The sequence below is a fragment of the Polypterus senegalus genome, chromosome 4, assembly GCF_016835505.1.
Source record: "Polypterus senegalus isolate Bchr_013 chromosome 4, ASM1683550v1, whole genome shotgun sequence".
Lineage (NCBI taxonomy): Eukaryota > Metazoa > Chordata > Cladistia > Polypteriformes > Polypteridae > Polypterus > Polypterus senegalus.
Window position 1 is genome coordinate 235,951,408 of NC_053157.1, and position 24,173 is coordinate 235,975,580.

The window sequence follows — 24,173 nt, forward strand, 5'->3', positions numbered from 1 at the left end:
CCCGTTGCTCACCGGCACTCCGCCTCCTTGTCTGTTTTATTCTTTATTTCTATTCTCTTCTTCTGCTCCCTTTTGCCTGTGATAGTGGAGACACGCTCCTCGTTCACTGGAGTCTCTTGGCTATAGCTAATGCGGCTCTCATTGATGTGTGTTAAGCCTCAAGCTGTCCCACATTGAAACAAGAAGACGCGTGCGCAGATGAGAGGGCGGGGTTACATCTCCGGCGTCGCAGACGGATGACGTATATTTATGGCTCGCCTGCTTTCTTGGAGCTCGCAGCCACTACTTGAATCGGGCACCCGTGTTGAGATTACTTTGACGCCTCAAGGCCAAGGAAAACAGCAGAAGGTGAGACTTCAAGTCGGCTGCGGGTGTCGCGCACAGGTAGGAATCCCCGGCGATGAGGGATGACGCGTCACGCAGAGCGATTACATATTTTAAGTGGTGATTATGCAGCGCACTGATCGCTCAAATCTGGCCCACATGCGCGACATTAAGGTGTTGACTTTAAGGGATGCTCCCTCATTGCTTTACGTTTATTGTGAATGACTGGGTTTTGGGTCGCTCGCTTGGAGCAGGAGTGGTGTGGGAATTTTCCGTTTAGCGGTCGAGGTGTTCCGTGGAGAGAGCGCTGCTTGTAATTTAGTCCTGATTTGCTGGCGATCTCTTTTTGTGCTCGAGCTTGCTCGCTATATATATATATATATATATATATATATATATATATATATATATATATATATATTATTTAATCCCACGCATGCTCAGTGGTGTCTGTCACGTGCACGCGCAGCCACTCGCTGCCCCTGATAGTCCCGTACAGCGCCGTCATGAACTCCGCTCACTGCTGGAATCGCGTAATGAACCAAGTATTCAGCATTCAATGCTGGTCAGATATAAGCAAGTAGACGAACTTCCTTGTATGGAGATGCGGATATACCGCTCCCTTGGCTAGTTTATTTGACTGACCTGGAGCTATAAACAGCAATCTAGGTCTGGACCTCCGCTTTGAGATTCCAACGCCTTTATGAGCTGTCTGTGCATTTTTAACACCACTCTCTCGACTGTAACACACCCCAAACCTACTGCTGCTCCTGCAATCGCCACTCCAGATGATGGATCTGAGCCTCGAGACTCTCCAGCATCTTCCTTGTAGAGCCAAGCAGGTCCATGTTAGGTCTCTGAGACACTCGGTGTTCTGCTTCTTCACATCCCACTTCTCTGACACCAATGTAGCGTTGGCGCCAAGCGGCACAACAGATGAACTCTCTGCTCTTTTCGGGTCTCTTTGAGGTGGCTCGCTATCCTTAAAAAGACTGTTTTCTGCACTAGTTGGAAAGATATGCGACTCTGCTAGATTACCGTTATATATAGGAGCCTCTGCCACTGGTGACGTACTGCCAGCTCATACTTGGGCGACTCATTCCTAGCTGACTCAAATCATCAGTGCCATTACAATATTCATGAAAACAAATAATGGAAATTTTGGCCGTGAAGGCACAGGAATAATGAACTTCAGTAGTCAACAATTTTGACGTTAAGCTTAATGTGCATCACAGCCCTTCCCAAAAACCGCAATTCCCATCCACCCGCAGTCCTGATCTTAAAATGGCAGCAGCCAGCCAAACCTGGTCCACGTTCACTTTAGTGCCTGTCCCACAATTCAATTTCTATTCTAATGCAGCGAATACACAAGCATGTGGAGGAAGAGGAGGAGGAGGAGTGCTGCTGCCTATGAATGTGAGTGTTGACAAGTTCTAGTGCCTTATGTTTGTACAGGAAATTTGTGATGAAGTCTAATGTTCAAATCACACATAATAACATTAAAGAGCTACGGCAGCACACGTCGTGGGCAAAAGGTTTAAAAATCGAGGGAGTGACGGTACCTCTGCTGCCCTAAATTGCACCTGAATGAACAACACAGAATTAAACGGGCCTGCAGGAAAAAATAACTGTAGAGCACCGTCTCAATGTGTTAAATGTTTCACTGGCTACCGAAAGTTTTTAACCTGTTTCAAAAGAAAAAGAAAAGACAACCATTTACAGGCTCGCACTGATTTCATCTGTTGTAATGTAGATATGTGATGCTAGAAGAAACCGGGCTGCAACTCCAGCCATGGCCATTTTGGTGGCCTTGGAGGCTCGACTGTCAAAAGCCAGCGTGGAGCTGGATGGGCATTAGTAACGTCAGCTGTAGAGTTCCCCGAGGGGAAAAAAAGAAGAAAAGAGTATTAGAAGAAATTTAAAAATGTTACTTACTGATAGTTTGGATATTTACCTCTAGTGCAGAGTATCTGTCTACCTGTTTTGAGATTTGGGGACAGGCATTGGGCAGGATGGATTACAGAGTCTGTGGATCTACCCGTCTTCTAAACTCGTTTAGCCAGGGCAGAAGGGGGCAGCTGGAGCCAATCTTAGCAGCAGCAGCAGCTCATGGCAGGGTGACACCCGTTACACACACACACACACTGTACACACACATCCATCAGGGGACCATTTAGCGCCACCGGCCCACTCAACCTGCATGTCTTTGGACTGTGGGAGAAAACTGGAGCAAACCCGCTTGGACCCACGGTGGGATGGGTCAAACATGGAGCCTGCACACAAGTTAGATAATTTGGGCTTTTATTGGGAGTACAGAGTCACTGTTTGGGAGCCATTGAAGATAATCTGCTGATGCTTTGGCCAGCTGTCTGTCTGTCTTTCTGTCTTTCTGTCTTTCTTTCTTTCTTTCTTTCTTTCTTTCTTTCTCTCTCTCTCTCTCTCTCTCTCTCTCTCTCTCTCTCTCTCTCTCTCTCGTCTACTCAAACCCCCCCCACCCCCACTCTGGCTTCCAGGATTGGTTGTTTAGTTTGAATTATTTTTTTGATTACAGCACTGTCAACAAATACCTAATAAAATCCAAGGAGCTATGGTTTTTCGTGGGTATGCTGGTTCTGTCTTGTAATTTTGAAGTGTATGATAGCCCAAGTTCTTGTACCTGTCAGTGGATATTCAATCCACGTCCTTGTATTTAGCCAGCAGCCACACCACCTGCACTTCCGAAGAGGTCATCCACCTGAAGCTGAGCATTTTCAAGCCTGGCCAGTAATTAGATGGCAGGCCATTTAGGAAAAAGCTTGGGTTGCTGCTGGAAGAGGAGTTCACTGTGCTGTAAATATTGTGCCATCCTCGAATGAGTGTAAACCCAAGGTCCTAACTCTCTGTGGTCATTAAAGAACCCTGGGCATCCTCCATAAAGTGTAGGGTGTATCCTGATGTCCTGGCTAAATCGCCCACCACGGTCTGGTCATTCTGGCCCCCTAATTATCCCCTGTGTCTAACTGGCTAACTATGTCTCACCCAGTTCACCACCTAACAGCCAATGTGTGGTGAGCGCACTGGCACAAAATGGCTGCTGTCGCATCATTCAGGTGGATGCTACACATTAGTGGTGGTTGAAGTGACTCCCCACTGACTCAGAAAAGCGCTATATAAATGTCAAGGATTATTATTATTACCTGTGATGTAAGTTGGGTGGTGCCCGCAAGTTTAGTCACAAAATGCCCTTTGAGTCAGCTCAGCCTAATCTGAGCCATAGTGTAATGGGGGCATGCAGTGGGTGCTTTGCAATGTTTGGTCACATGACTGACCTGATTAGTACAGCCTATGAGACCGCGGACTGCCATTGCATCACTGTGCACCTGATTCATTAATTAACATATTTAAATTAATGGAGGCCTTAAAAATTGAGGGAAGAATACCCTTTATTTGAGACTTAATGTTAGTAATGCCGTGCATTTGCTGGGGCAAGAGAAGGGGTTTTTGTCCGGTAAATGTATATTACGATGGAGTAAACCTTATGAGGGACCAGCTAAGTTTAACGGACGCCATTGGTGTTTCTAGGGTTTGCAGGTATCCGGGTCTCCGTTATTGTCACATGCAGTCTTACAAGTATACAACAATTTATTTCTTGTATAGCCCAAACTCACATGAAGGTTGCTGCAATTAACAGGCCCTGATTATTGATAGGCTCCCACCCACCCCTAAGAAGACAAGAAAAAAATTTCCCCAAAAAAGACACTTGTAGGTAAGGGAAAAGAAATATTGGGAATGGCAATTCAGAGAAAGACCTTTATCCAGGTAGGTCAGGCAGAGAAACAACAGAAAGAGAAAGAAAGAAATAAAGCTTTGATTTAAGTCCTTTGGGCTTTAGCACACATTCATGTGATGGTGTGACACTAATCGGGCGTTATACAGGGTGGTCCACATCTAATTATAAAATATTCATTACACTTTAACTTACTGTAAACGAGCCGTGAGAGTTCAGACTGACGATGGGCGCGTTTTTAAACCCTTTGAACCCGAAAAGTCAGTATAACGGCCCATCTATCAACTGTCATAATCCTGCGCATATCTTTTACTTATGTTGCTGTTACGCTTCTCTACTCCACTCTTGCAGTCCGCTGCCATGTAATGTAGACGTATTCCCAAAAAAGCGCTGCACGTCTTTGCCATCATAACCTCTTTTTTTTTTTTTTTACACACTGTATGTAAAGCGACATTGAGTTAGTGAAAGGCTCTCAATGCAACTTATTATTATTATTATTATTATTATAACCTGGCTGGCGTGAATACCGGCATTCGCTTTATCCGACTACACACATAATATGTAGGTTTCTCGTTGTGCCATTATGCTACTTACGCAAGTTACACAGTATATATATATACTGTATATACCACATAGACCACTCACAATGGTCACAGAAATAACTTTAATCTGACAAAAGTAATAATAAATAAAAATTCTATGAAATTTAACGAATGAAAGTCAGACATTGATTTTCAACCATGCTTCAACAGAATTATTTAAAAAATAAACTATATATATATATATATATATATATATATATATAATACACACACATACATATATATATATAGATAGATATAGATATATATAAAAACTGCTCAAAAAAATTAAAGGAACACTTTGAAAACACATCAGATCTCAATGGGAACAAGAAATCCTCCTGGATATCTATACTGATATAGACTGGGTAATGTGTTAGGAACAAAAGGATGCCACATCGTTTGATGGAAATGAAAATGATCAACCTACAGAGCCCTGAATTCAAAGACGCCCCAAATAACAGGGTGAAAAAATGATGTGGCAGGCTAGTCCATTTTGCCCAAACTGAATTTCAGCAACTCCAAATTGTACGCAGCACTTTGTATGGCCCCTGTGTTCTTGTATACATGCCTGACAACATCGGTGCATGCTTCTAATGAGATGACAGATGGTGTTGTGGGGGATCTCCTCCCAGATCTGGACCAGGACATCACTGAGCTCCTGGACAGTCTGAGGTGCAACCTGGTGGCATTGGATGGACCAAAACATAATGTCCCAGAGGTGTTCTATTGGATTTAGGTCAGGAAAGTGTGGTGGCCAGTCAATGGTATCAATTCCTTCATCCTCCAGGAACTGCCTGCATACTCTCACCACATGAGGCCAGGAATTGTCGTGCACCAGGAGCCACTGTACCAGCATAGGGTCTGACAATGGGTCCAAGGATTTCATCCTGATACCTAATAGCAGTCAATGTGCCTTTGTCAAGCCTGTAGTGGTCTGTGTGACCCTCCATGGATATGCCTCCCCAGACAATCATTAACCCACCACCAAACTGCTCATGCTGAATGATGTTACAGGCAGCATAATGTTCTCCATGGCTTCTCCAGACCCTTTCACTTCTGTCACGTGCTCAGGGGGAAACCTGCTCTCATCTGTAAAAAGCACAGGGCACCAGTGGTGCATCTGCCAATTCTGGTATTCTATGGCGAATGCCAATCGAGCTGCATGCTGCTGGGCAGTGAGCTCAGGGCCCATTAGAGGACATGGGGCCCTTGGGTCACCCTCATGAAGTCTTTCTGGTTGTTTGGTCAGAGACATTCACACCAGTGGCCTGCTGGAGGTCATTTTGTAGGGCTCTGGCAGTGCTCATCCTGTTCCTCCTTGCCCAAAGGAGCAGATACTGGTCCTGCTGATGGGTTATGGACCTTCTATGGCCCTCTCCAGCTCTCCTAGAGTAACTGCTTGTCTCCCAGAATCTCCTCCATGCCCTTGAGACTGTGCAGGGAGACACAGCAAACCTTCTGGCAATGACACGTATTGATGTGCCATCCTGGAGAAGTTGGACTACCTGTGCAACCTCTGTAGGGTCCAGGTATCGCCTCATGCTACCAGTAGTGACACTGACTGTAGCCAAATGCAAAACTAGTGAAGAAACAGTCAGAAAAGATGAGGAGGGAAAAATGTCAGTGGCCTCCACCTGTTAAACCATTCATTCCGGTTTTGGGGGTCATCTCATTGTTGCCCCTCTAGTGCATCTGTTGTTAATTTCATTAACACCACAGCAGCTGAAACTAATTAACAACCCCCTCTGCTACTTAACTGACCAGATTAATATCCCAGAAGTTTCATTGACTTTATGCTATACTCTGATTCAAAAGTGTTCCTTTAATTCTTTTGAGCGGTGTATATATATATATATATATATATATATATATATAATATAATAAATGAATGCAGGTGTTATTATTATTTTTTTTTTTTTCCCTCGTAGGTCCCAAGAAGAAATCGAATAGATTCCAGTTGAAATGCAGTATAGCATGGGATCCATTCGGTACAATAGACGCATAGCGTGCGCTGAGAAGTACAAGCAGACAAAGAAAGCGTTTGTCCTTCTGCCTTTGGGGGACAGGGCCGGCGCCACCATTAAAGTGAATTAGGCATTCGCTTAGGGCGCAGATCATATGGGGGTGGAAAATGCAGCCGTGGTTACACCGAACAGTCGGTTGACGCGCTAATAACCCTTGGCTAGGGCGCATAATAACCTAGTGCTTTATACTCGCTAAATTTTATAAACATAAGACGAGGCTCGTCAGAAGTATGCCATCATTTTATAGTTTTTGTACGCATTGGCTTATTGATATATTCCAAAGCTTTAATAAGTTTGCGATCGCGATAAAACACAATTAAATAAGGCGATTGCTTTGTTAAGGCTTTTCAGCTTGATATAATTCAAATGTTTTATTGCAGCTGTTCCCACCGTATGTTTTTTTCCTTTATTCCGTGTGTAAACATGTTAGAATATCCATGTTATGCAGGATGGTCCAGATCTAATTATGCAGATCCAGATCGCCTGGATGACTTTGATTTATCTTGAGGGGCGATTCCAGTTCGGCGAAGATGATTCTTCATGTCGCCAGTTCGCACACTTCTCGATGGTCCCGTATTTTTCGGGTGTTTTTCTATGTAATAAACTTAATACGTTATAGCGTAATGAAAATTGCATAATTAGATCTGGACAACCCTAAACCTTTTTAATGTGCCGGCTTCTTCCAATTAAAGACGCACGCGAACGTTAGAATGCGATTTTAAACGTGGCACTTTGTCCGGGTGCATGCGCAGTGAACTGGAAAGGACAGCGAAGGGGTTGGGGTATTGAGTTTAATTTTTGGTTTAAGGATTTTGTTCTCGCTTGCTTTATTGTAACTGTCGGCTAACCATAGGAAGAGATATATATATTTGTGTTATTTTTTCTGTTAAGTGGTGTTGGGCTTAGATTTGTTTCGAGTACTTCAGTTAGTTTCCCCCTTTTAGAGCAGCAGTTAGTTTCGTCCGACTGCAGGGTAGGCCCAAAGGGAAAGGACATCCACTTTATAAAAGGATTTAGACATGTACAATGTTCACTGGGGCGGGCTGCTTTAACGCTGTGGAAGGGACTCCTATTAGTCAGTGCAGGCTCCAGAGTTTTCTGGATGTTATGGAGTTGGCGTGTTCAAGACTGAGTCAGAGTCATATTTTCTGAAATTGTGTTAAGGCTTTTTTTTTTTTTTCATAAACCTAAGGACTGCGAAACTAAGAATATTTCCTTTAACGTCCGCCAGTTCTGATGAGGTTCCTCACACCATCACCCTCTGCTTCCTCTGTCTGAGCCAGTTCTGCCCCCATCGATGCACCACACCTTGAACAGCCACTTCTTTTAGTTTGCTACCCAACCTCTCATGTGGCACCTCATCAAATGCTTTCTGAAAGTCCAGATAAATAATCTCATAAGCCCCACTGTGATCAGATCCTTTTGTTGCCTCCTCATAGAATTGTTAGTAAAACACGACCTCCCTCTTCTGACCCCATGCTGACTGTTCAGTAAACTCCTGTACTTGTCATGTGCTGCTCAATCTTATCCTTAATTCAGTCATTCATCATCCAACCCGCTATATCCATAACCTGGTCCATCCATCCATCTATTATCCAACCCACTATATCCTAATTACAGGGTCATGGGGGTCTGCTGGAGCCAATCCCAGGCAGCCCAAGGGTACAAGGCAGGAACAAACCCCGGGAAGGGCGCCAGCCCAACGCAGCATTAATAATTCCTTCCATTAATTTTCCTGTAATGCATGTTAAGCTTACTGGCCTATAGTTGATTGGATTTGCCCTGTCACCCTTTCTATATAATGGGATCATATTTTCCATTTTCTAGTCCTTTAGAATCTCTCCAGTGCACAGTGACTTCCTAAAAATATGCGTCAAGGGTTTCTATCTGTACTCGCTAACCTTCTTAAGAACTCATAATAAATATGATCTGGTCCTGGTGATTTGATAGATAGATAGATAGATAGATAGATAGATACTTTATTAATCCCAAGGGGAAATTCACATAATCCAGCAACAGTATACTGATACAAAGAAACAATAATAAATTAAATAGTAATTAAAAATGAAAAAAAATTAAAATAAAATTAATGTTCGCATTTACTCCCCCGGGTGGAATTGAAGAGTTGCATAGTGTGGGGGAGGAACGATCTCCTCAGTCTGTCAGTGGAGCAGGACGGTGACAAAAGTCTGTCACTGAAGCTACTCCTCTGTCTGGAGATGACACTGTTCAGTTGATTCTTCATGATTGACAGGAGTTTGCTTAATGCCCGTCGCTCTGCCACAGACGATAAACTGTCCAACTGTAATCCTACAATGGAGCCTGCCAGTTTGTCCAGGCGTGAGGCGTCTTTCATCTTTATGCTGCCACCCCAGCACACCACCGCGTAGAAGAGGGCACTCGCCACAACTGTCTGGTAGAACATCTGCAGCATCTCACTGCAGATGTTGAAGGATGCCAACCTTCTCAGAAAGTATAGTCTGCTCTGACCTTTCTTACATAGAGCATCAGTATTGGCAGTCCAGTCCAATTTGTCATCCAGCTGCACTCCCAGATATTTAAAGGTCTGCACCCTCTGCACAGTCACCTCTGATGATCACAGGGTCCATGAGGGGCCTGGGCCTCCTAAAATCCACCACCAGCTCCATGTTCTTGCTGGTGTTAAGGTGTAAGTGGTTTGAGTCGCACCATTTTAACAAAGTCTTTGATTAACTTTCTGTACTCCTCCTCCTGCCCACTCCTGATGCAGCCCACAATAGCAGTGTCATCAGCAAACTTTTGCACGTGGCAGGACTCCGAGTCATATTGGAAGTCTGATGTATATAGACTGAACAGGACCGGAGAAAGTACAGTCCCCTCTGTTGCTGATCACAATGTCAGACCTGCAGTTCCCAAGACGCACATATTGAGGTCTGTCTGTAAGATAGTCCACAATCCATGCCACCAGGTGTGAATCTACTCCCATCTCAGTCAGCTTGTCTCTGAGGAGCAGAGGTTGGATGGTGTTGAAGGCGCTAGAGAAGTCCAAAAACATAATTCTTACAGCACCACTGCCTCTGTCCAGGTGGGAGAGGGATCGGTGTAGCATATGGATGATGGCATCCTCCGCTTCCACCTTCTCCTGGTATGAGAACTGCAGAGGGTCGAGGGTGTGGCGGACATGTGGCCTCAGGTAGTGAAGCAGCAGCCGCTCCATGGTCTTCATCACATGTGACGTCAGAGCGACAGGCTGGAAGTCATTCAGCTCACTGGGACTCTCATCTGTTCCAGGCTCAGGTTGAAGATATGCTGTAGAGGACTCCCCAGTTCCAACGCACAGGCCTTCAGCAACCGTGGCGATACACCATCTGGACCCGCTGCTTTGCTGGCACAAAGTCTCCTCAGCTCTCTGTTCACCTGGGCTGCTGTAATTGTGGGTGGGGATGTCTCACCTATGCTGTTATCAACAGAAGGATGGTTGGAGGATGCAGTACTCCGAGGTGAGAGTGAGTTACTGTGATCAAACCTGTTAAAGAAGTTCTTCATTTAGTTTGCTCTCTCCACGCCTTTCTCGATGGCGGCACCCGCTTCGCGCTGCAGCCAGTGATAATCTTCATCCCATCCCACACTTCCTTCATGCTGTTGTTCTGCAACTTCTGCTCCAGCTTTCTCCTGTACTGCTGTTTCGCCGCCCTGAGCTGGACTCGGAGTTCCTTCTGCACGCACTTGAGCTCATGCTGATCACCACCTTTAAAAGCCCTTTTCTTCTGGTTCAAAAGGCCCTTGATGTCACTTGTAATCCATGGCTTGTTGTTAGCATAGCACCATACTGTTCTTACTGGAACTACAATGTCCATAAAGAAGGTGATGTAATCAGTTGTGCATTCAACAGCCTCTTCAATGTTCTCACTATGTGACCCCAGCAGGATATCCCAGTCTGTAGTTCCAGTCTCTCATAGCCTGCTCTGCCTCAGGGGACCACTTCCTGAATGACTGTGTAGTTGTAGGTAGCGCCCTCACTCTTGGTTTGTATTGAGGCTGAAGCAGAACCAGGTTATGATCTGCTTTCCCAAGCGGTGGCAGTGGGGTGGCGCTGTATGCGTCTTTAACGTTTGCCTGCAGTAGGTCGATAGTCCTATTTCCCCGAGTGTTACAATCCACATACTGGGAGAAGGCAGGTAATGTTTTGTCCAGCGTCACATGGTTAAAGTCTCCAGCGATTAGCACAAGTGCCTCAGGGTGCTGCGTTTGTAACTTAGCAACTGCAGAATGGATGATGTCGCCGCCATCTCCGTGTTAAGCTTGAGGGGGATGTAAACAATAACAGCAATCGCGTGTCCAAACTCTCTGGGCAAGTAATAGGGGCGCAGACTTACGGCCAACAGTTCGATGTCCTGCAGCAAGTGGAGATTTTAACGTTTACATGTCCTGAGTTGCACCACTTTGTATTGACATAGAGAGCGAGTCCTCCTCCTTTCTTCTTTCCACAGGTACTTGCGTCTTGTGTGATTTCAGCCTATTTAATCTGAGCAGCTCTTCTCTCTCTCTCTCTCTCTCTCTCTCTCTCTCTCTCTCTCTCTTTACAATTTCCAAATCCCTTAGTAGTCCCTGTTACTACTGCGAAGTTATCCACTTCCTCACTTGTGAAGACCTCAGATGTGAGTTTAGGGCATCTGCTATTTCACTGTCCGTATCTTTTAATTCCCCTTTGCTGTTTCTGATGCACTTCACCTCCTTCCTTGACTGTTCCTTCCATCCATCTATCCATTATCCAACCTGCTATATCCTAACTACAGGGTCATGGGGGGTCTGCTGGAGCCAATCCCAGCCAACACAGGGTGCAAGGCAGGAAACAAACCCCGGGGCAGGGTGCCAGCCTACCGCAGGGACAATTTAGGATCGCCAATCCACCTAATCTGCATATCTTTGGGCTTTGGGAGGAGAACGTGCAAACTCCATGCTTGGAGGACCCGGGAAGTGAACCCAGGTCTCCTTACTGCGAGGCAGCAGCGCTACCCACTGCTCCACCGTGCCGCCCCGACTGTTCCTTTACTAATGAAATACTGAAAGACTCTCTCTGGGTCGTCTCTCACCTTATCTGCTCTCTTCCTCTCTAACTGCCTTTTAGCCTCCCTGATATCCTTCTCCGTGGTTGCCCTCATGTTCTCATACGCTCTACGATTCACTTTTGGAGTTATAGGTCTCGTTCGCCTGGTATAGCAAAAAGGTTGCAAAGTCCCCGACATTCAAGAAGATGGAGGCTGGAGGCAGCGGAGGGCTGAGGAGAAAGGCGAAAAAGCAGAGAACGAGCTAGGAGGGTCAGAAGTGCTGGGCCATAGCCGATCCTGTCCGCATTCATTACGAGGCAGGAATGAACCCCAGGCGAGGTGTCACTTCATCACAGGGTGCGCACACACACATATAGTGACACTGGGTCAACTCGGAGTCCCCTTTCAGCCTCACCCGCGTGCCTTTGGGTTGTCTCTGGAGTACTTGGAGAAGGAGTAAGCTGAGACCGTGCAACCTCTGCACAGAGAGCCACTAAATCGGGGGTGTCCAACTCGGAGCTTACTTTTATTCTGTGTTAATTAGTATTGTCTAATTTTTATTTTTCTCTTTCTTCATCCTGCGAAGCACTTTGAGCTACATCATTTGTATGAAAATGTGCCATAGAAATAAATGGTTTTGTGGTCGGTTAACTCCTGTCCTGGTGGGCCGCAGTCGCTGCAGGTTTTCATTCTAACCGTCTTCTTAAGTAGTGAGCCATTTTTTTTTTTTTTTTTGCCGCCCATTAACTTGTTTTAATTGACGTGACTCTGACCCCCTTCAGTTGTCTCTTTTCCCTTAATGAGCAGACAAACAATAATAAGGAGCCGCCACGTGACCAGCTCACCTGAAAATAAAGAAAGGTGAAGGTCTCGGTAAAGTCGATCTGCTCGGGTCACCAAAACATCTTGACGGTGGTCTTTGGGGGAAACCAGAAACTCAACAGTCTGCTGTGGCAGAACGAGAGCAGCAACAAGTCCTGATATTCAATAACGGCTTTAACTCTTTTAGGGCTAATGTCGACAGCAGGAGGTCGAGGTTGGATGTTGACTTTAGTTAGGGGTAATAAACAGCCGTGGACGCTGACAAAACACGCCATCACGTTACGGGGAGACCCTCTTTGCCAGGAGGACTGTTAGACTCCTTGAGCTGATATCGAATCCCTGTGTGTGTGTGTGTGAGAAGAGCGTAGAGTTAACAACGTCTAGAATGGCATTGACGTCGGGCGAATGTGCAAAGCAAAATACTATCTGGGTAGTAGGATTTTTTTTTTCTTTTGCATATTATTGCTGACTGATCAAACTCTGATTTTGATGCAAGTGATCTGGGAATCAAAAGTGAAAGGCAGGTAGCTGTTTCCTTTCCAGAAAGTGCCTTTCAGAATTTAAATAGACAAAAAGGTATATAGTAAGTACGTCAGCCATGTTTCAGTCAGTCTTAGGAAGCTAATGATTAATGTTACATGCATTTAGTGCTTCCTTTTGTATGCTTTTTAGAAAACTGACCCGGGAGAAAAAAAAAAAAAAGCTCTGAAAGAGTTAATTAACGGCAAGAATCGGCGTCTCATTAAGAAACTGGTTGGAGTGAAATTGGAGTTTGAGGTTCTGATTTAGCAGGTTGTCTGTTGGCTCGCTTCACGTCTTATTTCTGTTTGGCTGTCATTTCATGAAGAAGAGAATCCATTCAGAGGACTGGATCCTTTAACCCCTTATCAAGCGGGGTCATTTTTGCTAAATCGCTTGTAATTCGACCTCTCCAAATTAGAATCATTGCTGTTATTGAACTATCTGGAGTATAAACACATGTTTGGTCTCTTTGTAAAGGTAACATTCTCTAGTTTCACCCTTAGTAGTCAGAATCACTGTAGGTGTGACTGATCAAAAGTTATGCACATTAGAACTCACAGGAAAAATGAATTTTTTTTGTTCTCGCCTAAGTTTTTTTGTGAAAATAAAGGAAAATAAAGCTGCAGTAGGTAGGTGGGGACAGAAACACACTATGTACCAACAGAATAACTTGTTGACTACTCACATTTCAAATTTGAAAAGAATACCTGTAAAATGACATTTTTACACCAGTTTTATGTGGGCATGTCCAGGTGCTTTTTAGAGGGACCATTATCCACATTTTGGAACGTATGGAAAAAGTGTAATAACTTTTGAAGGCTTCAACCCACAGATATCAATGAGGGCTCTACTGAAAGTTTACACCTAAAGGAATCTATATCTACACACAGTGTCACTCTATTAGTTATAAAAATAATAAAAACAATAAAAAATACACATTTCTATGTAAAAATAGTCAACACAAGTCTTATGGGCCAAAAATATATATATATTTTTATTTTTTACTTTTTTTATAAAATGCACACAAACTATATATATTTCTTTTACAAACTGTTACAACACAGCTCAGAGTTTTTCCATGTGCCACTTGATGGCAGCAATCACTAGCAAGCAGAAAGCACAAGGCGGCACATGTCGCTCTCTGCCATTAGACGTCTCCTGGGCGGTTGATACTGTCACGCGTACATGCATCTATTATTTAATCGAGAGTGTATTTACGTTTATCTGTACTTTTATTCATATTTAAAATGCGAAAAAACTTGGCGAAATCACAATAAACAACCACGCACCAAGTCTGCAGACTGGCACAAATGCCACCTTCGCAGCTCGATCGTTTGTTTACAAGTTAGTATGGCAAGTTACATATCGAAATGCTCGGCTGCTCATTGGCTGTAAGTTTTGAGTGTCAGTCACAGCGTCCAATCAAACTGGTAGATTCTACCAGGGTTTGGAGTTGTGCGTCATCCTTCAAGCTTTCTGTGACACTCGTTGGCTATACGAGGTGCCAGTCAACCCCAGACCCGTCGTAATTGGCCAACTTAGGTGTTGATCAGAAGCTAACACTTCCGTGTAACATGTGGTAGCATGGTTATCCCCGACAGAAACAAATTACGTCTGATATGATGTAGCTAGTCTCAAGTTATGAAACGTTTTCGGGAGTTTTTGTCCCTTTGAGATTATATCGTGTGTTTTGGACCTAAATCGTTTTACTGGATTATATTCGCTGGAGTCTTACGGACACAATGGGATCAATACTGCTCGGAAATATTGATGTTTGACTTGCAGGGGGTCTTCAAAGGTAGGCAAAGTCAACTCTTAAAAGTATGTACTTCTCTGTAAAAAAGGCTTTAGTGTCAGTGCTGTGGTTGTTGTGTGTCAAAATGGTTTATATCATCGGTAAGACGAGACTTTGAAGTTTCATTTGATGTATAGGGTGTCGAGATGCATGGCAGAGGGGCATGCACACATTACTGTAACGTTTTTAAAACGCTGTTATGTCCCGGGACCGGTACGTGTGCGCGTTAATGGAATGTAAAAGGAGTTAATTAGCCGTGAAAACTGGGCACTGATTAGGAAAAGGGTGAGAATGAAAACCTGCAGCCACTGCGGCCCACCAGGACTGGAGTTGGACACCCCCTGCATTAAACATTTAAGGAGTTCTCCCTCCAAACAGTAGATGGCAGTATTTCCCCAGTAAGTGTTGTCTCAAAATAATCCCAATATTTCAGTTTGTGGATGTGTGTTTTTTTTTTTTTTTCTTTTCCTAGTAAACAAGCTGGCAAGCGGCTGGGGGTGGCCCAGAAGGACCAGAGGACGGATTACGCCTCCTCCAGACCACAAGGGGGCGACTGCCCAAGTTGCTTTGGGGACCGCGGGAATAGAGCTTAGAAGCTCAACCCTATAAGGGTGCCCCGTGGTCACCGCCAGGGGGCGCCCAGACACCTGAGGAACCCTGGCCCTCAGCACTTCCACCACACCCGAAAGAAGACCAGGGACACCCGGAGTGCTTCTGGGTGCATAGCCAGTACTTCGCCACATCGGGGAGTGCCGGCAGTCGCTTATTGGAATGCACCTGGAGCACATCCGGGTGGGGTTAAAAGGGGCCACCTCCCTCCATTCGAGGGCTGGAGTGAGGATGAAGAAGGCAAGGGCTCGGGAGGAGAGGAGAAGAGTGGAGTGGAGTGGAGGCGGCCTGCAGAAAAGAGAGGCGTCGTGGTGTGGCCTGGACTTTGGTGGTAGTGGGTTGTGTGTGCACTTGTAAATAGAATTATGAATAAATTAAACGCGTGTTGGTGTGTGAACCACCGGTGTCTGCCTTTCTGCTTCCCACAACAAGAACCTTGGGTTGTTCTGCGGTATCATCAACTGAAGTTTGTTTGTTGTGATGTTTGAACAACAAAGTGTTGCAGATTCACACAAACATTCAAAAGACTTTAGTAAAGGTGTGTTGGAAAGGAAAAAGTGTGAAATGTTAATTGGGCGGCACGGTGGCGCAGTGGGTAGTGCTGCCGCCTCGCAGTTAGGAGACTTGGGATCCTCCCTGCGTGGAGTTTGCATGTTCTCCCCGTGTCTGCGTGGGTTTCCTCCCACAGTCCAAAGACATGCACGTTAGGTGAATTGGTGATCCTACATTGGCCCTGGTGTGTGTCCTGCGGTGGGTTGGCACCCTGCCTTGTGCCCTGTGTTGGCTGGGATTGGCTCCAGCAGACCCCCCATGACCCTGTGTTCGGATTCATCGGTTTGGAAAATGGATGGATGGGTGGAAATGTTAATCTTTAACAAGGCAGAGATGACATTTGGGGAGGGGAGGCAGGGGTCTGTTACTGTGGTGGGTTTTCACAATGAAAGTTCTCAACTTGGGGGGAAAAAATGAAACAAGACTTGCATAGATGGTCAACCCATCATCTCACTCTAACTGGAAGAAGTCACATTGTTCAGAGGAATATCCTTCCTAAGCTTCTCTTTAAATTTCAGAACATTCCAATACACGTCAATAAATCTTGTTTTTAAGAAATTAGATTCAACCCTAACCTCATTTATTTGGAACTCAAAACGTCCACGTATCCAAAGACCTAATGATAATAATTCATTATGTTTGTGTAGCGCTTTTCTCAGTACTCAAAGCGCTATCCACACAGGGAGGAAGCGGGAAGCGAACCCACAGCCTTCCACAGTCTCCTTACTGCAAAGCAGCAGCAGCAGCAGCACTACCACTGCGCCACCTGTGGCAGAAGGTGGCATGGCTCGACCAAACTTTCAGTTTTATTACTGGGCAGCAAACATACAAGCTATGAAAACCTGGACACAAACGGATGAACAGACACAGGCCTGGTCCGCAATAGAAATAAAATCCAAGCAGTACTTCTTTATATTCCCTGCTTTGTGCGGCAAGAAGTCATCGGCAATATACTTACTCAGAATTTGAACCAATGTAGGAAGCACTTTAAGATGGAGAAGCTTTTATCTGTGGCACCTCTGCACGAGAGCCACCTTTTCCCAACCTCTCACACATAATGCAGTTTTTAATGTTTGGAAAACCTGTGGGATTACAGTGAACCCTCGTTTATCACGGTTAATCTGTTCCAGACTCTACCGTGATAAATGAATTTTCGCGAAGTAGGATTCTTTATTTATAAATCAAATATTTTTGCGGGTGGTAGCGCTGCTGCCTCGCCGTTAGGAGACCTGTGGGTTCGCTTCCCGGGTCCTCCCTGCGTGGAGTTTGCATGTTCTCCCCGTGTCTGCGTGGGTTTCCTCCCACAGTCCAAGGACATGAAGGTTAGGTGGATTGGCGATCCTAAATTAACCCTGGTGTGTGTGGGTGTGTGTCCTGTGGTGGGTTGGCACCCTGCCCAGGATTGGTTCCTGCCTTTGTGCCCTGTGTTGGCTGGGATTGGCTCCAGCAGACCCCCGTGACCCTGTGTTCGGATTCGGCAGGTTGGAAAATGGATGGATGGATGGATATTTTCACAGAGTATAGAAAACCTGTTTCCGACCTTCTAAATACGTTTTTTAACATTATTAGAGCCCTCTAGACATGAAATAACACCCTTTAGTCACCAATACACTCGTATTACCCAATATATTAGACCAAAAAAAAGAGTAAATAAGACACATACTGCTCAAAAGAATGAAAGGAACACTTTTTAATCAGAGTATAGCATAAAGTCAATGAAACTTCTGGGATATTAATCTGGTCAGTTAAGTAGCAGAGGGGGTTGTTAATCAGTTTCAGCTGCTGTGGTGTTAATGAAATTAACAACAGATGCACTAGAGGGGCAACAATGAGATGACCCCCAAAACAGGAATGGTTTAACAGGTGGAGGCCACTGACATTTTTCCCTCCTCATCTTTTCTGACTGTTTCTTCACTAGTTTTGCATTTGGCTACAGTCAGTGTCACTACTGGTAGCATGAGGCGATACCTGGACCCTACAGAGGTTGCACAGGTAGTCCAACTTCTCCAGGATGGCACATCAATACGTGTCATTGCCAGAAGGTTTGCTGTGTCTCCCTGCACAGTCTCAAGGGCATGGAGGAGATTCTAGGAGACAAGCAGTTACTCTAGGAGAGCTGGAGAGGGCCATAGAAGGTCCATAACCCATCAGCAGGACCAGTATCTGCTCCTTTGGGCAAGGAGGAACAGGATGAGCACTGCCAGAGCCCTACAAAATGACCTCCAGCAGGCCACTGGTGTGAATGTCTCTGACCAAACAACCAGAAAGACTTCATGAGGGTGACCCAAGGGCCCCATGTCCTCTAATGGGCCCTGAGCTCACTGCCCAGCAGCATGCAGCTCGATTGGCATTCGCCATAGAATACCAGAATTGGCAGATGCACCACTGGTGCCCTGTGCTTTTTACAGATGAGAGCAGGTTCACCCTGAGCACGTGACAGAAGTGAAAGGGTCTGGAGAAGCCATGGAGAACATTATGCTGCCTGTAACATCATTCAGCATGAGCAGTTTGGTGGTGGGTTAATGATTGTCTGGGGAGGCATATCCATGGAGGGTCACACAGACCGCTACAGGCTTGACAAAGGCACCTTGGCTGCCATTAGGTATCAGGATGAAATCCTTGGACCCATTGTCAGACCCTATGCTGGTACAGTGGCTCCTGGTGCACGACAATTCCTGGCCTCATGTGGTGAGAGTATGCAGGCAGTTCCTGGAGGATGAAGGAATTGATACCATTGACTGGCCACCACACTTTCCTGACCTAAATCCAATAGAACACCTCTGGGACATTATGTTTTGGTCCATCCAATGCCACCAGGTTGCACCTCAGACTGTCCAGGAGCTCAGTGATGCCCTGGTCCAGATCTGGGAGGAGATCCCCCCACAACACCATCTGTCATCTCATTAGAAGCATGCACCGATGTTGTCAGGCATGTATACAAGAACACAGGGGCCATACAAAGTGCTGTGTACAATTTGGAGTTGCTGCAATTAAATTTTGGCAAAATGGACTAGCCTGCCACATAATTTTTTCACTCTGATTTTTGGGGCGTCTTTGAATTCAGGGCTCTGTAGGTTGGTCATTTTCATTTCCATCAAACGATGTGGCATCCTTTCGTTCCTAACACATTACCCAGTCTATATCAGTATAGATATCCAGGAGGATTTATTTTTCCCATTGAGATCTGATGTGTTTTCAAAGTGTTTTTTAATTTTTTTGAGCAGTTTATTAGACGTTACAAATATTATATTACTAGGCTCACCCGCCTTTTAAGGCGACCGACTTTTATCCTCAATTTTTGTGCACTCCATGTGTACATCAGGCATGTAAGTGTAGAGAATGAGAACATCAAAGTGCCCATTCATAACATCTCCCGAAAACCTACGTTTTTTTTTTTTTTTTATCTCCCTCGAGTGCCTGTCCAAAGTCGTACAATGTCAGCCCGAATCTGTACCGCTAAAGACGGAGTTTCATGCACTAAATAAGCAAGCACCATCTCCCCTGATATTTACTACGCGGTGAGGCATTTGTACTCTATCAACATTAATTATTTCCAGAGACATCATTTTGTTTATTTTTCCAGCGCATCGCGCACAAAAGCAAGGGAACGATGGGAGCCCCAGAACTCTGCTCACATCGCGTCGCTTCGTACCGCAAGTTGCAAGTAGTAAGTCTGTGATAAGCAGAATACCGCTACGCTTTGCACTCATGGGACGGAAGGACAATCCCGACCGCTTTTATATAGAAAGAAAGAAGAAGAAGAAGATATCGCACAGTCTGGAGTAGAAAATCATCTGTTACCTGGAAAAACGAAACTACAGATCCCATCGTGCATTTGTTTCCTGCAGAGGCATTAGCTCTCTTGGAAATGTGTTCTTTTAAAATTGTGGCATATTAAATAATTAAACAATATCATAATATACCAGAAAAGGTGATATCCCTCCCATCGTGATTACGGCGGTACAAGAATCACATGAGACAAAATATCTTTTAGCTTACATTTACTGACGTTTTACGCGGTTACAGACGGGGAGACATAAGGACAGACTTTATCCAGGTGGGAAATGTGGATCAACACAGTCAGCCATTTTCTCCGTCCCCACGCTGGGAGGTTTTTCGACAACTCTTTGTGTCGACACAGCCTCCAAGGGTCTGGCTACTGTCCAGACCTTTTATACGGTTCTTCTTCAACTTGCTTGTCCTTTCTGTCTCCAAACAAGGGCTGAATTCCTCTTCCCCTAAATACAGAAATATCATAGTGCCTACATGCCGATTCTCATTCTCCCAATAAGGAAAGAAGATTTGTGCTGACAGAGGACAGAAATACCCTAACCTGTGTTTAAGCTGACTATACAATCCTCCAGTTGTCTTTGGCTATCTACTCCAATGCTTGGCTAGCAATTCTAACTGCTGAGCCCCTGTGTGCCACAGTTAACATGCACGTGTGAATAAAACTCATAACAGTATTGTCCAGATATAGTGACATAAAGAAACATGTAGTATAACAGCATTGCAAAAATGTTCGGGGCGTGTGTGAAACTCTGCGCCTGCGTAGCACTCAAGGGACAGAAGGACAATCCCGAACACTTTTCTATAGTAAGAAGAAGAAGATGATATCGCACAGTCTGGAGTAGAAAATCTGCTACCTGGAAAAACGAAACTACAGATCCCATCATGCATTGCAAAATGGACGGGGCATGTGTGAAACTCCGCGCCTGCGTAGCACTCACGGGACAGAAGGACAATCCCGAATGCTTTTATCTAGTAGATTATTGTACTGTACATTTAATTGCACACAAAACCACTAACCTATGAAGGCACGACCTCAGTAGGAGAGTCTTCAGAGGTGGTGCAGTATCTTCAGGTGGTGCGTTGTTGTCTTCAGTGAAGGAGTACCAGGAGTAGGCAGCGGGTGTCTGGGTGCGCGGCTGAAGAACATCTTGATAGGCAGTTGCTGGTGCTGTCTGTTCATATGCGTGAGGAGGCTTTTGTAGGGTATTGCCATCTTTAATCATATCCAAGAGTTTCACCTTCTCCTGGATGGTAAGCATCTTCCTCCGGCGCTTCGTTTTATTGTCAGAAGGCTTAGAAAAAGCAGCACGTTTAGGAGCCATCGTAGGACTTAGATAAAAGTTCTCAGAAAGCGTATGCATAGTGATGTAAGCGTGCATGAGAAAAAAAAATCACGATAGAGTGAAGCCGCGAAAGTCGAAGCGTCATATAGCGAGGGATCATTGTACATCACTGTACATAGACTAGGTCTTTGCATCCTACAAACAATTACACTCCATATTTCACTTACCAGCAACACATTTCTTTCACTATCTTCAAATAGCTGCCCCATTTTTTTTTTTTTTTCCTCACCTCCCACCTCCCTCTATGATATCGCTCATTCTCGAGGACTCCTGCAGCATTTCTCTTAACATATAAAACCATTTCACTGTCCCTCCCTTTCAAAGATCCCAGAGGACGGTGGGAAGAGGATCTCACACTCAACAGCTCAGAAAAGGAGTGGAAGGCAGCGATGCAGAGAATACACTCAACAACAACAGTACACACAGTAGCTCAAAGTGCCTTACATAACAAAGAATAGAAAAATAAACGACACAATAAGAAAACAAAATTAATTAACATCGAATAAGAGTAAGGTTCAATGGCCGGGGGGGGGGACAGAAAAAACAAAAAAAAACGCCAGACGGCTGGAGAAAAAATCCATCCATCCACCCATTTTCTAACGCGCTGAATCCGAATACAGGGTCACGGGGGTCTGCTGGAGCCAATCCCAGCCAACACAGGGCACAAGGCAGGAACCAATCCTGGGCAGGGTGCCAACCCACCGCAGGACACACACAAACACACCCACACACCAAGCACACACTAGGGCCAATTTAGAATCGCCAATCCACCTAACCTGCATGTCTTTGGATTGTGGGAGGAAACCGAGCGCCGGAGGAAACCCACGCAGACACGGGAGAACATGCAAACTCCACGCAGGGAGGACCCGGGTCTCCTAACTGCGAGGCAGCAGCGCTACCACTGCGCCACCGTGCCGCCCGGAAAAAAAATAAAATCTGTAGGGAGCTCCATTTGTGCAAAGCATGTAGTTATTCAACTCAAAATGACATCATCAAGCACATCCGTCTTGTTTAAAAAATGTCCAAAAATGTTTCCAGTTTGAGATCCGACCTGCAAACGTTGCAATCGAGCTCCAGCCTCACTGGGTCACATGTTCTGGGCCTGCACCATATTAACATCATTTTGGACCAAAATCTTTAAGTGCCTTTCAGACAGCCTTGGTATCCCAATCCCTCCTAATCCACAAACCGCTGTGTTTGGTGGGCTCACGGAGGGGCTTAAAGTGGAGAAGGACACACAAACTATAATGGCCTTGACTACACTATTGGCACATGGACTTGTGTTGCCAAACTGGAAGAATCCTAACAATCCTCTTTTTTAAGTCAGTGGGTAACTGATGTTATACAATATTTGAAATTGGAACAAAATCGAATTCTCCCGCCGAGGATCTGCGCAAAACTTTTATCAAAACCTGGCAGGATCTGATCGATAACATTTTAGAATAAGCTTTTAAAGCACTGCGGACGTAGATTCTCTCCCCTTCTTTTACTCCATTTATTTTTATTCATTTACTTATTTTTACTAGCTTAACGTTTTACTCTGCTGGCTTAGCTCTCTTTCTCTTGGGTGGGGGTTGATTTGTTTCGAACAAAGTCTTGTAAAACTTTGATTATTTGTATGGAATGTTGTTTGATTTTAGCTGCGGCCGAACGAAAAAGAAAAAGAAGAAAATCCAAAGAAAGTTGTCAGTTTAGGAACTGCTAGCCATCCCTCCATTATGATAGCCACTTACTGATCAGTTCAGGGTTACAGTGGGCACAGGCAGCATGGGACGCAAGCCAGGAACAAGCACCGGAGAGGGGTGTCATTCCATGATAGGACCCCCTTGGCCATCACCGGATGCCAGTGAACTGGAGGTAGGGTAGGATAATAAATTGTCCATTGGATAAACTTGCAGGAATGTCAGATGGCTTTCTGTGTGAATACTCCCGGGGGGGGGTTGGGACCAGCAGCTGAAGACAGTGGGAGTTCAATCCAGGGGTCTGCAGAATGAAAACGGGGCCACCTTGGATCCAGAGGCATCATTTTGGGGGCTGGACTGAAAGTGGCACCTGAATAACATTATTTAAAGCCGTCTCTCCATGGCAGACAGATAGACGATTAAGGTTTAAGGTTTCTTTATTTAGTCATGTTTACACAAGAAAACATGAAATTTGCCTTCTAAGGTAAGGAAGTTAGATAATGCATATTTACACCAAAAAAAAAAAAAAAGGTTTCAGGATATCTATCAAAACCATCCATCCATCCATTCTCTTCAGCTTATCCGGGGTCGGGTCGCAGGGGGCAGTAGTTTGAGCAGAGAGGCCCAGACTTCACTCTCCCCGGCCACTTCTTCCAGCTCTTCCGGGAGAATCCCAAGGCATTCCCAGGCCAGCCGGGAGACATAGTCTCTCCAGTGTGTCCTGGGTCTTCCCCGGGGCCTCCTCCTGGTTGGACGTGCCCGGAACACCTCACCAGGGAGGAGTCCAGCAGGCATCTTGATCAGATGCCCGAGCCGCCTCATCTGACTCCTCTCGATGCGGAGGAGCAACGGCTCTACTCTGAGCTCCTCACCCTATCTTTAAGGGAAAGCCCAGACACCCTGCGGAGGAAACTCATTTCAGCCGCTTGTATTCGCGATCTCGTTCTTTCGGTCACTACCCATAGCTCATGACCATAGGTGAGGGTAGGAGCGTAGATCAACTGGTAAATTGAGAGCTTTGCCTTACGGCTCAGCTTCTTTTTCACCACGACAGACCGATGCAGAGCCCGATTAAAGCCGAAATTTCCACTTAATCACAAAATACACGTTTTCACCGTGTCCTTTATTTTTTTTTTTTCTCAGTGGCTTAAATACAGCGCTATACATTATGTTGCTGTTGTTAAGTTGCAAAAAAAAGACGGCACAAAAGATGGTATGTGAGACTTTTAAAATGTATCGTGTCATTACGATCGGGAATGTGCGACGCTTGAATATTAAAGCACCATGAATGCATCTGTATGTCGGCATTTTGCTTCACCACATCAAACCAT

At 45.2% G+C, this 24,173-nt stretch overlaps 1 protein-coding gene across 2 annotated transcripts in view; it reads left to right on the top strand.

Annotated features, from left to right (window-relative positions):
* Positions 1-240: 240 nt before the first annotated feature.
* LOC120528202 (gastrula zinc finger protein XlCGF57.1-like) overlaps positions 241-24,173 on the top strand; it is a 43,093-nt gene continuing 19,160 nt past the window's right edge. Inside the window, exon 1 of one of the 2 annotated variants that reach the window (XM_039752288.1) lies at positions 241-384. The gene's annotated coding sequence lies outside the window, so the exon portion shown is untranslated. The remainder of the gene's footprint in view (positions 385-24,173) is intronic. The other variant, XM_039752287.1, reaches the window with a different exon arrangement.